The sequence below is a fragment of the Tachypleus tridentatus genome, chromosome 1 (assembly GCF_004210375.1).
Source record: "Tachypleus tridentatus isolate NWPU-2018 chromosome 1, ASM421037v1, whole genome shotgun sequence".
NCBI classification, from domain to species: domain Eukaryota; kingdom Metazoa; phylum Arthropoda; class Merostomata; order Xiphosura; family Limulidae; genus Tachypleus; species Tachypleus tridentatus.
In genome coordinates, this window is record NC_134825.1 from 147590766 (window position 1) to 147604542 (window position 13777).

At 34.6% G+C, this 13777-nt stretch overlaps 1 long non-coding RNA gene across 8 annotated transcripts in view; it reads left to right on the forward strand.

The window, feature by feature from the left end:
- The first annotated feature begins 3599 nt into the window (after positions 1 to 3599).
- LOC143226515 (uncharacterized) overlaps positions 3600 to 13777 on the forward strand; it is a 67676-nt gene continuing 57498 nt past the window's right edge. Inside the window, exons 1-3 of one of the 8 annotated variants that reach the window (XR_013014657.1) lie at positions 3613 to 3856; positions 8159 to 8220; positions 11849 to 12008. This is a non-coding gene — a long non-coding RNA (uncharacterized LOC143226515). Of the gene's footprint in view, positions 3857 to 8158; positions 8221 to 11845; positions 12009 to 13064; positions 13149 to 13777 lie in introns of those variants that run through there. The other 7 variants (XR_013014656.1, XR_013014658.1, XR_013014655.1 and 4 more) reach the window with 7 other exon arrangements.

Here is a 13777-nt window from a genome sequence, read left to right on the forward strand (position 1 = left end):
AACAGTTCTTTTCTGTTCCAAATTAGGCCTACTTCAACTAGCGCGTTCCCTCGGAAGATGGAAAATATAAAGTATTTCCTAAATAATAAAATATGGCATGAGAAAAGGTAGATTAAATACTAAATTTGACATATTGCAAATTGAAAACTCATAGTAACAAATGAGTTTTACGAAGCTTATTCAATCTATGTGTAATCAATTTTAAAAAACATAAAGGAGTAAAACTAAATAACCCCAAAGTACAAGTTACACTCTGGGAAATTATGAAGTGGTAATTAGTTTTCAAAGTATCCACCTGCAGAAATAGAACACAATTAACGGTAAAAACAAGTCGTGTACTCGATTTCAGCTCTATTCATCAATCTTACAATCTACTTCGCTATCTAGAGGAACATTCTCAAAAAGTAAAATTTTGCAAAAATAATACATTAATTTTGTTACCAGAAAGGCAGACAAGAATGTTAAGAGTTCTCACTAATCTTGATGAACTATCTTTAACCCTTAAACATCGGGAATATTGTAGATAGCAGCAACAATTTATGATAGCCACCATTTAACGGTTAAATAACTTGAGGAAATGACGAAATTTGAATAAACGAACGACAACTGTCTGTATAGCCTTCTAAGAATTTCGAAACGTCATCCGCTTTCGTGTGTTTTTACAACAGGCAGTTGCCGTCGATTCAACTAAATTTCTTCACGAGTACTCTCGCTAAATAATATATCAATGAAACTTGCCAGAGTTGCAAAAACTGGCAAGCATAGACATGGAACTCTCCTAACATTCTAAGCAAATCTTATTTAAAGCCTTTGAAACATCTGTGATAAACTTTTGAAAACCTAGGTAAAAATATATGTATATATATATGAAACAAAATCTGGTCTACCACGAACCAACACCGATTTAAATATGGCAACAAGCTCTCCAGTTTCTTGTTTGTTTGTTTGGAAATTTCGCACAAAGCTACTCGAGGGCTATCTGTGCTAGCCGTCCCTAATTTAGCAGTGTAAGACTAGAGGGAAGGCAGCTAGTCATCACCACCCACCGCCAACTTTTTACCAACGAATAGTGGGATTGACCGTCACATTATACACCCCCACGGCTGGGATGGCGAGCATATTTAGCGCGATGCGGGCGCGAACCCGCGAATTACGAATCGTACGCCTTACGCGCTTGGCCAGGCCCCTCCAGTTTCTAACACAAGGAAATGGTGATTTATGCCTATTAGATCAATTCGCTAAAAGGCTATGGAGATCATGAGCGATTCCACCTGAACCAAATATACCCTGTGGAAAGTACAGTTAAAGTTAAAAAAATTGCTTGAGTTATGCTATGTTCCAAAGCTGAAAATTTTTTTTGAAGCAAAAAATTTTATTAACTTTTAATCTAAAATAAGTAAAAACAACATTTAACACAATTCAGAAATACATTGCATAAGCAGAGGTGCAGATGTCCTGCATCATTAATATTGTTCACTGTAAATATTTGTGAGGAAGGGACTTCTTAAATAATTAGTATGCAAAAAAAATTAAAACAACCTCTGAGAATGATAGAAAACTTATCGTCTGTGTTTACATTGTAGCCTTTTGCCAGTTAAATAATGAAATATAGCATGTTACTGGGATTTCTGAAACATATGACTGAATCTTAAATTTATGTAAGATTTATATGAGAAATTAGTCTATTACATTTTCTCTTGTTCAAAGTTGCTACAAAGAAAAAGCTATTTCTGTGTAATTCATTCTCGATTTTAGGGTTAGAAAGAAAATCTTAGAAACAAAAGCATTATCTGGTAATGATATGGAGTTTGTTTGTTTGTTTTTAATTAAAGTTTTAATTCTGTTAAGTGAATAGAATTGAAGCTAATTTTATCTGTCTCTTTACGTCACGAGACGTTGTAAGCAACTTATTGAAATAGTTTCAGTGAAACGTGGTGGAGGAAGTTGGTAAAGCTTCCTAAAGACAAAATTCAATAAATGAGTAATCTGACAAACGGTTTAATCTTAACAATGACACGAGCATTAAGCATGTTCCAACATTTCTCTCGGGTTTATTTTAACCTACGAAAGTTGTGTGCGTCATTCATATACACTATTCCATCGTCCTTGCAAAGTTAATGAAATAAATTCCGCGCCAGATGCGAATACTTGCTAATGATGTATGTTATGTATTAATATATCATTTCAAAATTATACTGTCATTCTTATATGTTTTACTAGATGGCGCGATATAATTTACGAAGGTTTTCGTTTCTAAGTTAGGCAAACTGAAACTTTTTGGTCATTAAAAAGTATAATTTATCAAATTAAATTAAAACAGCCAAAATAGTTGATATATATATCTATTATTATCGTGGAAAAATAGTCGCATATAAAAAAAATGCAACATTTATTGTCTACCGGCAAGTTGCAATGTCTGTTTGACTTTTCTGTAACACCAGTGTTTGAACTGTTTATCACCCTCTATGATGCCCCCCCCAGTGGCTCAGCGGTATGTCTGCAGACTTACAACGCTGAAATCCCATTTTCGATACCCGTGGGGTGCAGAGCACAGATAGACCATTGTGTAGCTTTGTGCTTAATTCAAAACAAAACAACAACAACAGCACCCTCTATAATCAGTTAACTAAGCTAAGATAATCTTAATTAGCTTATAAAGAAAAGCTGATATATCGAAATGCTACATGCCTGCGTGTGTAGATGTGAAAAATCTGCAATTTCCTCTAGAAAGTCATGGAAAAGAAATCTAAAAACAATATATCCATCCTAATAAATTTAACATTATATATAATGTTTAGGTCATTTTATTTTTATTTTTTAACTTATTTGGCATAATCTTTATTGCGACATTTGTTCTTCATACAAGATAATTAAATAATTATTTATTCAAAGCAAGAAATAGGGATAATAAAACTAGGGACTCTAAAAAAGTAAACAGACTAGGCTGGAAATAGTGTATACATTATTTTCTGGAGCTACAAATTCCTATTTTGACTTCACTAAATTTAATAAGTACTGTAGACATACAATTACTAAGTCTTTCGTGATGACGAGAAACTCACTTCAAATAAAAATGTTTTAATACCCATACCAGCCGTCTTGGGAATACAATTACCGAGCCTGTTGAAATATTTCAAGACACACTTACTTCATAAATGTAGTTTCAATTTTACGCTTTTACCTCAGTCTCATATATATTTGAGTAATATCATTGTCAGGTGTTTTTCTTTAAAAACTGTGGTGTGTAAAATCGAATGTCACAGATTGTATATGCTTGTGTTCTTTTGTAGCTACAGAACGTACTTGTGTAGTTAATTGTATCCACGATATTGTTTAAAACGGATATATGTAAAAGAGCACAATCAAATAAAAACCAAAGACAAAACAAAATTGTTATATATTTATATATAACTTGTTCATTATATATTAATTGTATTATGAAAACGGTAAGAGCCACACAGTAGGCCAACCACGGGTATAACAAACAACTTTTTAGCGTTATAAGCCTTCATGCTAACCGTTATGCTACGGGGAGAACAGTTCTATGAAGAAAAACCTATTATAAAGGTAGGAAAAAGACATAAAGAGAAAACTCATTAACGATAAATTACGTGTATCGTCGATCAGTGATCGGTGGAAGAACTTGTGACATCGTCGATGACGTGTTCTTCAAAGTGTCGACAGAGTCACTGGATGGTTAGTGCTGGGGTCTCGTGCTGTCTGTTCTGGTGGTGAGGGTCGAGAACAATGAAACCATTTGTGTTCTTAGCTTATCTAACCATCCTAACAACAGAGATACGAACACACCAAATGCCCACTGTTTACAATGTTCTGCCTCTCGTATATAAACTCTGCGGCAAGCATTAGTTAATACTATTATTTTACTGTCAAACCAGTTGTTACATATAACTTGGACACGATAAAATTACGATATTAGTATTTCGTTGAACGCAAATAAAAATAATAACACTCCTGATATAATAATATATTTTGTCTTTACGTTGTTAAAAAGAATAAACTCATGTTTGGTGAGGAACATTCAGAGCTGAATGATTAATTAAAAATTAACAGAAACTTCTACAATAGACATGTTTTTATCGTATTTTGAATAAATAAACTCAGTTTAACATAATAGTTGTTTCGGTGTTAGCTTCATCTTCATGTTTTGAACAAATATAAATTACTCAAAGTCGTTCACGTATTTTAAAGCGTGTTTTACTTTTTTCAATTTTAAAACTTTGTGAATTTTGTTTAAATTGTGAATGAAAGTTCAAGATGAAGACTTCGTGCTGTACGTTGTGGAATGATAAGGTCTAAAATTCATAAGAATAAGTGAGCTGTTGATTTCTTCTGCCATCGCCCCTCTCTATATATGTGTGTGTATGTATGGAAAGAGGGGAGTGCTGTACTTTATCGTATAACAAAGTTAGATCGGGCTATCTTTTGAGTCCACTGAGCAGAACCCGGAGTGAGTTTTAATGTGAAATAAAATCGATTATATTATTACACATCTTTCATTTAAAAATACAACTATAAATCAAATTGTAGAGTTTTAATGATAGAAAACATTTTTTAAAACTTGTATCGACACAAGCATGTCTTAGATTTTAATGTAATTTAGTTCAAAATAAAAAATACATCATTAGAATTAACAGATTATATGCGTTAGTGACGTAACGTGAGGTTTTACAATTGTCTAACTGCGTTGTCAGTATATTTTTATAAAACCTAGAGTAACATTAATCTATCCACGGTCTCTTGGACAAGGAAATTGGAATTTTGAAATTCTAATTACTTGCTAAAACAAATTATAGCTCATATAATAATAAATTGTTTGTTTGTAGTTAAACAGAAAGCTGCCTATGCTGTGACAACCGCGTGTATTTATTTATCTCTCGTTTTTCATGTTATAAACTTTCAAAGTTGCCGCGGTGCCACAGGAAGCTTATTACAATTAAACCATTTGATATATTTCATTACGAGTCTAATTAAAAAAAAAAAACACAATGCGGAAGGTTTTAATTAACATTTGAAGCATCATAGGATTAATATATGTAGAAAATGTTTATCTTGTTTTATAATAGGGGTTCCTTTGAAATACAGCCATGTACACCTAGATGAAACTGGTTAACGTGTTTTAATGTACCGCTTTGTAATAACAAGAAAGTGGAAGCAGCAACTCATTATATCGTGAACTTTATTTAGTACCAATCCAGGTGATGGTCTGATGTAGTATGGTGGTTAGGACCATCGACTCGCAAGCTGTGACTCATAGATTCGAGTCCTGTTACATAATACATTCGCCCTTTCAGCCGTAAGGGCGTTATAATATATCGATAAATCCTACAGTTTGTTGATAAAATACGAGCCTAGGAGTTGACTGGCTGTATTCTTCTGGTCTGTCACTTCTAAATTACGGACGGCTAGCGTATATAACCCTCGACTATCTTTGTGTAAACTTCAACAAACAAACAAATGTTTATCAGACAGTCAATACCAATGGCGCTAGTGCAGACTTGATTAGCATCGTTTTTATTATGGTTATGGAGGATTTCTTATAAGCTTTGTTTCCATATAATAAAGCAAAATAATTACTGAAAGCTGTTTAACGTTCAAGGTAAAAAACCGTTCTGAAAAACAAACAAAACTGCTAAATGAGAGACGGCGAGCGCAGATATTCTCCGTGTAGCTTTGTGCGAAATTCAAAACAAACAAACATATAAAACGAAAACACAATTCACCAAAGAATAAAAAATATTATTTTATCTTTCTTCTACTGGTTTCCTGACTTATTAATAATATATTTTTATTGATTGTATTTCAATGCCAAACCTTAAGTGGAAATCATGGGAGAAAAACAAAAACAACTAATTTACTCTTTCATTATACATTCATCTGCCGTTTTCACTGCGAAAAGAAAAGTTGACCAAAAAGTTGTTTTCGCTTACATCTGAGTCACACCTGTCGCGGCGTGCTCTCATTTGTTTCACTTTTTATTTTTAATGCATAAATCTTATAAATGTAGTTCACTCGTAATGATTTATTACGAGTAATGGGGCATTTGTACACAAAGTATTATATTGACTACAGTTAAACAGGTGGCTAAATGTGTCTCTATTATCGTACTACTAAAAAAAAGAATCTATTCCCCCCCCCAAACACCTTGTTTATTTTAAAAAGATTTTATGAACTTGTTTCATTATTAAACCCGAAGATGTTGCAATACGAGTTATACTAGCTGGAATATGGCAAAGTGTATTCCTATAGTCTGATCTAGCAGTTGACTGATAACCTAGAAGCCATCGCATGTGTTATAGCCATACTTTGAAATTTGATTTTGAAACTATCGCGCATTGCAACTTAATGTCCCCTGGTTTGAACGCGGTAAATCTGTGGACTTACGACGCTAAAATGCGTCCCTACGATGGATACAGCAGATAAGCCAATGTAACTTGTTCTAAAAAACAAACTACATTTTAATACATACTTTAATGACTTGCACTGTCTTATCATTAGTTGCAGATGGTTCAGTATATTACGTTAAACCGATTTTGAATGTGTAAATCAAGTGAAATCAAGTGACAACTACAGCTGATATAAAATCGCGATGGAACAGATTGTACTACAATTACATTTTGACATTGTTTGACATTTCGTACGTTGTGTGATAATGACCAAAACAGATCACCTTTTTCCACAAAAAAAAACTTCGTACACTCAGATAATAAATATGTGTTCAGAGCAGCATTTAGTTTTTCAGTACAGCAATAGCCTTTGTTATTAATGGCACTGTAAAAAAAAAAAGAAAGATTGATCAATTTGAAAACCCAGGACCATTCAGAAAAAGACCTGCAACAAGTCATATCTAAGCTTTGGTGAGTAAAGTATGGAGTATCATAAAATATGAGAATCCACAAACACAAAAGTCAGTAGCAAAAGTAATTTACGTGTTCCAACGCAACATAAATATTTTAGTCTTACTTCCAGTTCAACCGTTGCAAACCTCTAGCATCAGGGAAATAAAATAGGTATTTACGCTATTCCATAACAATCAACTTACCTGACGCAGTGTCTAACATTTATTATATGTTCGGACTGATGAACATGAACGGACATGACGACATAGACTGTAACAACACAGTTAAGCTTCAAAATGGTTTTACAGTAACATACTCAACTATGTTTACTGTGAAACCTGTCAAGAAATGCACAATATCTATTGAATGTAACATGTTCCAAACCGACATTGTCCACTTCTAAGATACCTTTTGGCTTGTATAGAATTTTCTCGTCAGTTTTTTCGTAAATTATTTAGACCTCGGTAGTTGAAGATAAAACCTCTGTGAATATAATTTTCTACTTACTTAGCTTTGTCATAAAATATCTAGATCTGAGAACACAAGAATATCATCTTGTCCATAAATGTTTACTTATTCTGGTATATTTTAATTAAAAAATTGATTTGAAGCTTTGAATATAAACAAAGTGTTAATATATATACATTTGCAATGAAAATCAAATTATATTAAAATGTAGCAAGTAAAAGAATCTTTCTTGACTAGAAAAACTCATATTTCTACCCCCTTGTATAAATTATTTGTCGTGATTGGCCGGGAGCGAATCATGTGGAATGAAACATTAAAAATGTTGCCTTGAAAGCCAGTTATCAATGGAGCCTGGTTGTCAAGGCCATTACCACGAATGCACGAGGTCACAGAAGGCTTTTGCAGACGAAAATTTTTTTCGTAATATCAAGTGAAAACATGCTGATTTATTTAGAAATAATTTACAAATGACATCATAAATCTCCCTAGCAATCTCTAGGGAAATTTTATGTTAAAGACAGATGAGTGTTTCATTTGTACGTTTATTGGAATGATCAAAAGATGATGGAATGTTATATTTTGAATATGAAATAAGTTATAAACCTTACTAATTTGCTATTGATTCTTAAAATCAGATCTACATATTCAACAAAATATTAAACTTTTAAGTTTTACAGGAAGGTCTAAGGATGTCAAAAAAAAAAAAAGAAGAGAGAATATAACAAATGATGACTAATAATTTCAAACAACTTATCTGTTACCTTCATAATTAATCAATAAATGCCCATTGTTTTCGAATGCTAGTCATGAAAATATTCATCTTTTATATGCAGCTACAAACGAATTACAAGTAGAGGCAAAGGTTGGATGCTTGGAAGAACGTTTGGCTAAAAAGGTAAGAGTTTGGTTTTTACTAGTTTCTGGTAATATTTGTAAACGGAACTCGAGTGCATTTAGTAGATGCCTATATTCGTGATGTTGTAAACAACACTACACAGTATCTTATAACCTTTGTACTCCTTATTAATTCTGCTTTATCGAAAATATTTTTGATAAGAAACACGAGAACTTGAATATTATACTAAGCCAACTGCCTGTGTAAAGTTGTTAACATATATTTTAATCAACACATACATAAAAGCAAATTATAAATCAGACATAAGACATTTAAAATAATGTTAGTAGGCCTGGCATGGCCAGGTGGTTAAGGCACTCGACTCGTAATGTGAGGGTCGCGGGTTCGAATCCCCGTCACACCAAACATGATCGCCCTTTCAGCCGTGAGGGCGTTATAAAGTTCGGTCAATCCTACTATTCGTTGATAAAAGAGTAGCCCAAGAGTTGGCGGTGAGTAGCAATAACTAGCTGCCTTCCCTCTGGTCTTATACTGCTAAATTAGGGACGGCTAGTGCAGATAACCCTCGTGTAGCTTTGCACGAAATTCAGAAACAACTAAACAAAATGCTAATAATATTCAACGCTTCTTGTCTTTGGGAAAATTGTACCTAAGCCTCTGCATAGCAGATTTCAACAAATCGACATTAATTAAATCATGATCGCTTAATGAAAATACACTTAAATGAAGTATCACGGTCAATCATATACGAGGGCTGTTCAAAAAAATACGCAGACTGTTTGAATTGCGCGGCTCCAGTTGGTTCCAGGGGAATCCGCTTGGTGTCGCTAGGTTCGTACAGATCAGCTGATTACGACGCCATTTCCCGATTGCAGATATCTTCATTTGTGTATTAGCTACGCGGTTTTAAGTGAAGTGCGATTTTTTCGTTTGACGGATTTCAGAATGAATGACCTGAAGGAACAACGACTTGTTGTGAAATTTTGTGTTAAACTTGGAAAATCTGCGACTGAAACTTTTGCTATGCTTAACACGGCTTACGGTGATGTTGCTATGAAGCGTACGGCATGTTTCAAGTGGCATGAACGTTTTAAGGATGGTCGACAGTCCATTGAAGATGATGAGCGTCCTGGACGTCCTTCCACGTCAACTGACGACCCACACGTCGACAAAATCAACACCCTGGTGCGGGCAAATCGACGTCTGACTGTCAGGGAGCTTGCTGAAGAGTGTAGGATATCAGTTGGATCTTGTTACGAGATTTTGACCGAAAACTTGAAGATGCACCGCGTTGCTGTGAAATTCAGCCCTCAGAACTCGTGAGTTTTTGGCCAAACACTCGATCACTGTTCTTCCCCACCACCCCTACTCACCTGACCTTGCTCCTTGCGATTTTTTCTTGTTCCCCAAACTCAAAAGACCCTTGAAAGGAAGAAGATTTGAGACGATTCCCGAGATTAAGGCAAATGCGACGAAGGAGCTGGAGGACATTACAAAAGAAGCGTCCCAGTACAAGTGGAAACACCGTTGGGATAAGTGTGTGCGTTGGGGAGGAGAGTACTTTGAAGGGTTCCCAGACCTGTAACTTCTAAATAAAGTACATTTTGTTTTATGACGTCAGTCCGCGTATTTTTTGAACAGACCTCGTATAGAACAAATAGATCAAAGGTAAGTTAAACCAGGTGATAACAAATTAAACATCTCTGAAGTTTTGAAGTTGGTTTAATAGCTCAAATTATACCAACGAAGAAATATATATTTTTTTAATGTTGCTTATGTTGAAAAATGTTTTGTCTCAAAATAAGATATAGTTTACCATAAGCACCGTTCCGAACTAATCACTCTTACTAAATATTCATGTAATACGGTAACTTTGTATCGCCCCACAGTGACACAACAATATAAACATTAAAGTTATTTAGTAACTTTTTTATAATCCCCCCAGCGGCTCAACAACAAGTCTCGGGAGTTATGGCGTTCAAAATCACGCTTAACAACGAATAAACAAACGCAATTTTGACCATGATGTCACCTGGAGGTTAGGACAAAAATCCTCCATCTCATATGTCTGTACTAACAGGGGTCGTGTTTTAAATCGCTTGATGACATATAAACAACAGTTAGAAATGTATTATCAAGCCATGACTTTGTAGGTTCTAATCCGTTCAGATGTTTCGGTTTGAAGTTGTACCAGTGCTAAATATAATGTGATGTTTATTAAAGTTATAAGATACGGTTATGATGTAACAAGTGCCAAAGACACGATGTTATTTACTTGTCCATAACAGCAATGTCAGTCTTATCCTGTTAGGCCCCAGCATGGCCAGGTGGTTAAGACAATCTACTTGTAATCTGAGGGTCGGGGTTCGAATTCCCGTAACACCAAATATGCTCGCCTTTTCAGCCGTGGGGGCGTCATGATGTTACAGTCAATCCCATTATTCGTTGGTAAAAGAGTAGTAGCCCAAGAGTTGGCGTTGGGTGGTGATGACTAGCTGCCTTCCTTCTAATCCTACACTGCAAAATTAGGGACGGCTAACGCAGATAGTCCTCGTGTAGCTCTGCGCGAAATTCCAAAACAGAAAAAAACAAAAACAATTTTATCTCTTTATACATACAATATTAACTCAGATTTGGATGGCTGTGTATATATATATATATATATTTTTTTTTTTTTTTAAGTTTTCGTCGCATAATCCACATTATATTCCTGAGAAACAAAAAAACCGGACCTCATGATTTGATAGATATTTGATTTATTCTCTGAATCGTGGCGTGTCTGCTGACTTTGTATTATCTCGTTCTTAGAGACGTTTGTAAAAACAAGTAACAAAAGGAAAAGAAAAGTGGAAAGTTCGGCGAGGATTCAGAACAAAATAAACATGCAAATAAAATACCTATACCGAAGTGTTGCTTAACGTGTCACATGGAAATCACTGTTTTGGTAATATAAATCACACATTATTTGTCGACAAAAACACAAAACCTAAAGAACTTTTATAAAACCCAAATAACATATTTTAACTGTTCTTCTCCTATCGGGAATTCCCGTCTGATCTTTCAACAATCTGTGGAGGTGGAATTCTGCCACATTAGATACTCAGTGGTTAGTTTGGGTAATGTGCTTCGATGCTTGTGAAGTTCGAGCGCTTTCCGCTAAGCGGCAGAACTTAGTAAGTAAAGTAATTACACAGCGGAAAAACGTTTTAAAAATACTGTGTTAACATGTGTGTGTATGTGTGTATTTTTATAGCAAAGCCACATCGGGCTATCTGCTGAGCCCACCGAGGGGAATCCAACCCCTGATTTTGCGTTGTACAGTGTTAACAGTCGTTGAAGAGTGTTTTCATTAACTCAACTTTAATTTATACGTCGCCTGTGGCTATTCACACGCGCGTGTATGAATTTTCCCAACTACCTCAGCGATGCTAGCAGTTATCAGAATTATAGTCGGAAAGCGCGCGATTAGTAGCAGTCATATTTAGATGATAGGTTACAAAAAGTTGACTACATGTTCTGTGGGTCAACACTGTTCATAGCATTACTAACGTTAACTTGGTATGAATTTACGTGTCAGAGCTTTGATTCCAAAGAAAAGTGATGGTTAGCAAGGATTTCTGGAAATTACTTATGAATTCTAATGAATTTTTATGTCTACTTATAGCAGGGTTTCGTCCCATTGTGTCTAAAGCTTCGACACATTAAACTGTGGGTTGTGAGAAATGCTAGAATTTATAATAGACAGAAGATCTGAGAGAAATCTAGGATTAAAGAAATGTGTGTTTTGAGGAACCTACAAATAAGTTTGCCTGTAGTAGGTTGTAGAATGTAGCAATACATGATGAGGGGTGTGGAATATTAGGAAAATGATGGACCTTAGTCACGTTTGAAGTCTACGTCTCAAATTCTGATTATTTTTCAAACTTACATATTATAGGATTTGAATTTTAAACACGATTGGAGTTTGTATATTAAATATTGTACATTCTGAGTAAATTTGGTCTTTGTCTGTTTTAGAAACACGGCGTTTATTAAGCTCGTGTTAGTTTGTCAAGAAGGCGTTTGGTTACCTGTGGTACTAGCTTTGAAACTTAATATATGTATATGTACGTTACTTGTAATAAATTATAGAATATAAATAAAATGGTATGTTTATTTGTAATAGACTAGTCCAGTGGAACATCGGGCAATATTACGCATTCTTAGGAATGGAATTTAATTTTTAATTGTATAGAACACGTGATGTTGACCGAGTTGGTTTTGTAATGCTATCTGCCCTTGTCTATAGTAACTTGTAATGAGTACATTACGGAATGTAAAGAAAGTCTGTATGTTGTACCCCTCCTTTTCTTAAGGCTCGAACAAGTGTTAATTTTTTTCTCATTTAGTTTTTTTTAAAGTTTCATAGATGTTTCCTTTAGTAATTAGTCCTCAGATAATTAGCGCGAAATGATCAGTCCAGAATGGACCTGTGAGAATAACAACTCACTTTATATTTGTCAACGTTCTCATAATAACTTAAGCTAGTCAAAACCAGGACAAATGACTAGCGTTAAAGATTACGTTTACGACATTTGTAAACGGAATAAAGAAGGTGTTCACTCTACATCAATCTACATATTGAGATCACCTTAAAAACCTAGCACTTTCAACAAGGTTACATTTAAAACTGTTCTAACGTATACATGTCAACAAACTGTCACAGCCTGACTTCACAAATAAAACCAATAAACAACCTGAAATCTCTGTCGACATTCACATATTACGTAGTTTTTATAAAGATGGTTAAAGTACAGATAATTAAACTGGTAAAAATACCATAGTGTTGATAATGTTTTTATTTTCAATAAAATTGTATCTTCCTTTTCTTTCTGAATTTGCAGAAAACGCCAAACCTGATAACAAATCCATCAAACAATCCGAGTTGTCGTTTCCCAAACGAGGTCAGCTGACTGTACAACTTCACTCTAGAAAACTCCTGGACTTAACAACCAGACAAAACTAGCTGTACAACATGGCTTTACAAAACTCTTGGAATTCATACCAGACAAAACTAGCTGTACAGCTTGACTTTAGAAAACTCCTGGACTTAACAACTAGACAGAACTAGCCGTACAACTTGACTTTAGAAAACTCCTGAATTTAACAACCAAACAGAACTAGCTCTACAACTTGACTTCTAAAAACAACTCCTGGACTTAACAACCAGACAGAACTAGCTGTGCAACTTGACTTTAGAAAACTCCTGAATTTAACAACCAAACAGAACTATCTCTACAACTTGACTTTAGAAAACTTCTGGACTAAACAACCAAACAGAACTAGTTATATACCTTGACTTTAGAAAACTCCTGAATTTAACAACGAAACAGAACTAGCTCTACAACTTGACTTTAGAAAACTTCTGGACTAAACAACCTAACAGAACTAGTTATATAACTTGACATTAGAAAACTTGATAGTAGCATATACTGAATGGTACCATTGTAGCCGATGGTCCAGAGTGCCCAGACTGCGAAACTGGGTATTCTAGTTTGTGAACAAATTCAGTAAACTGGTTAACAACGTGACATGTATTTTAATAACATTTGATGCG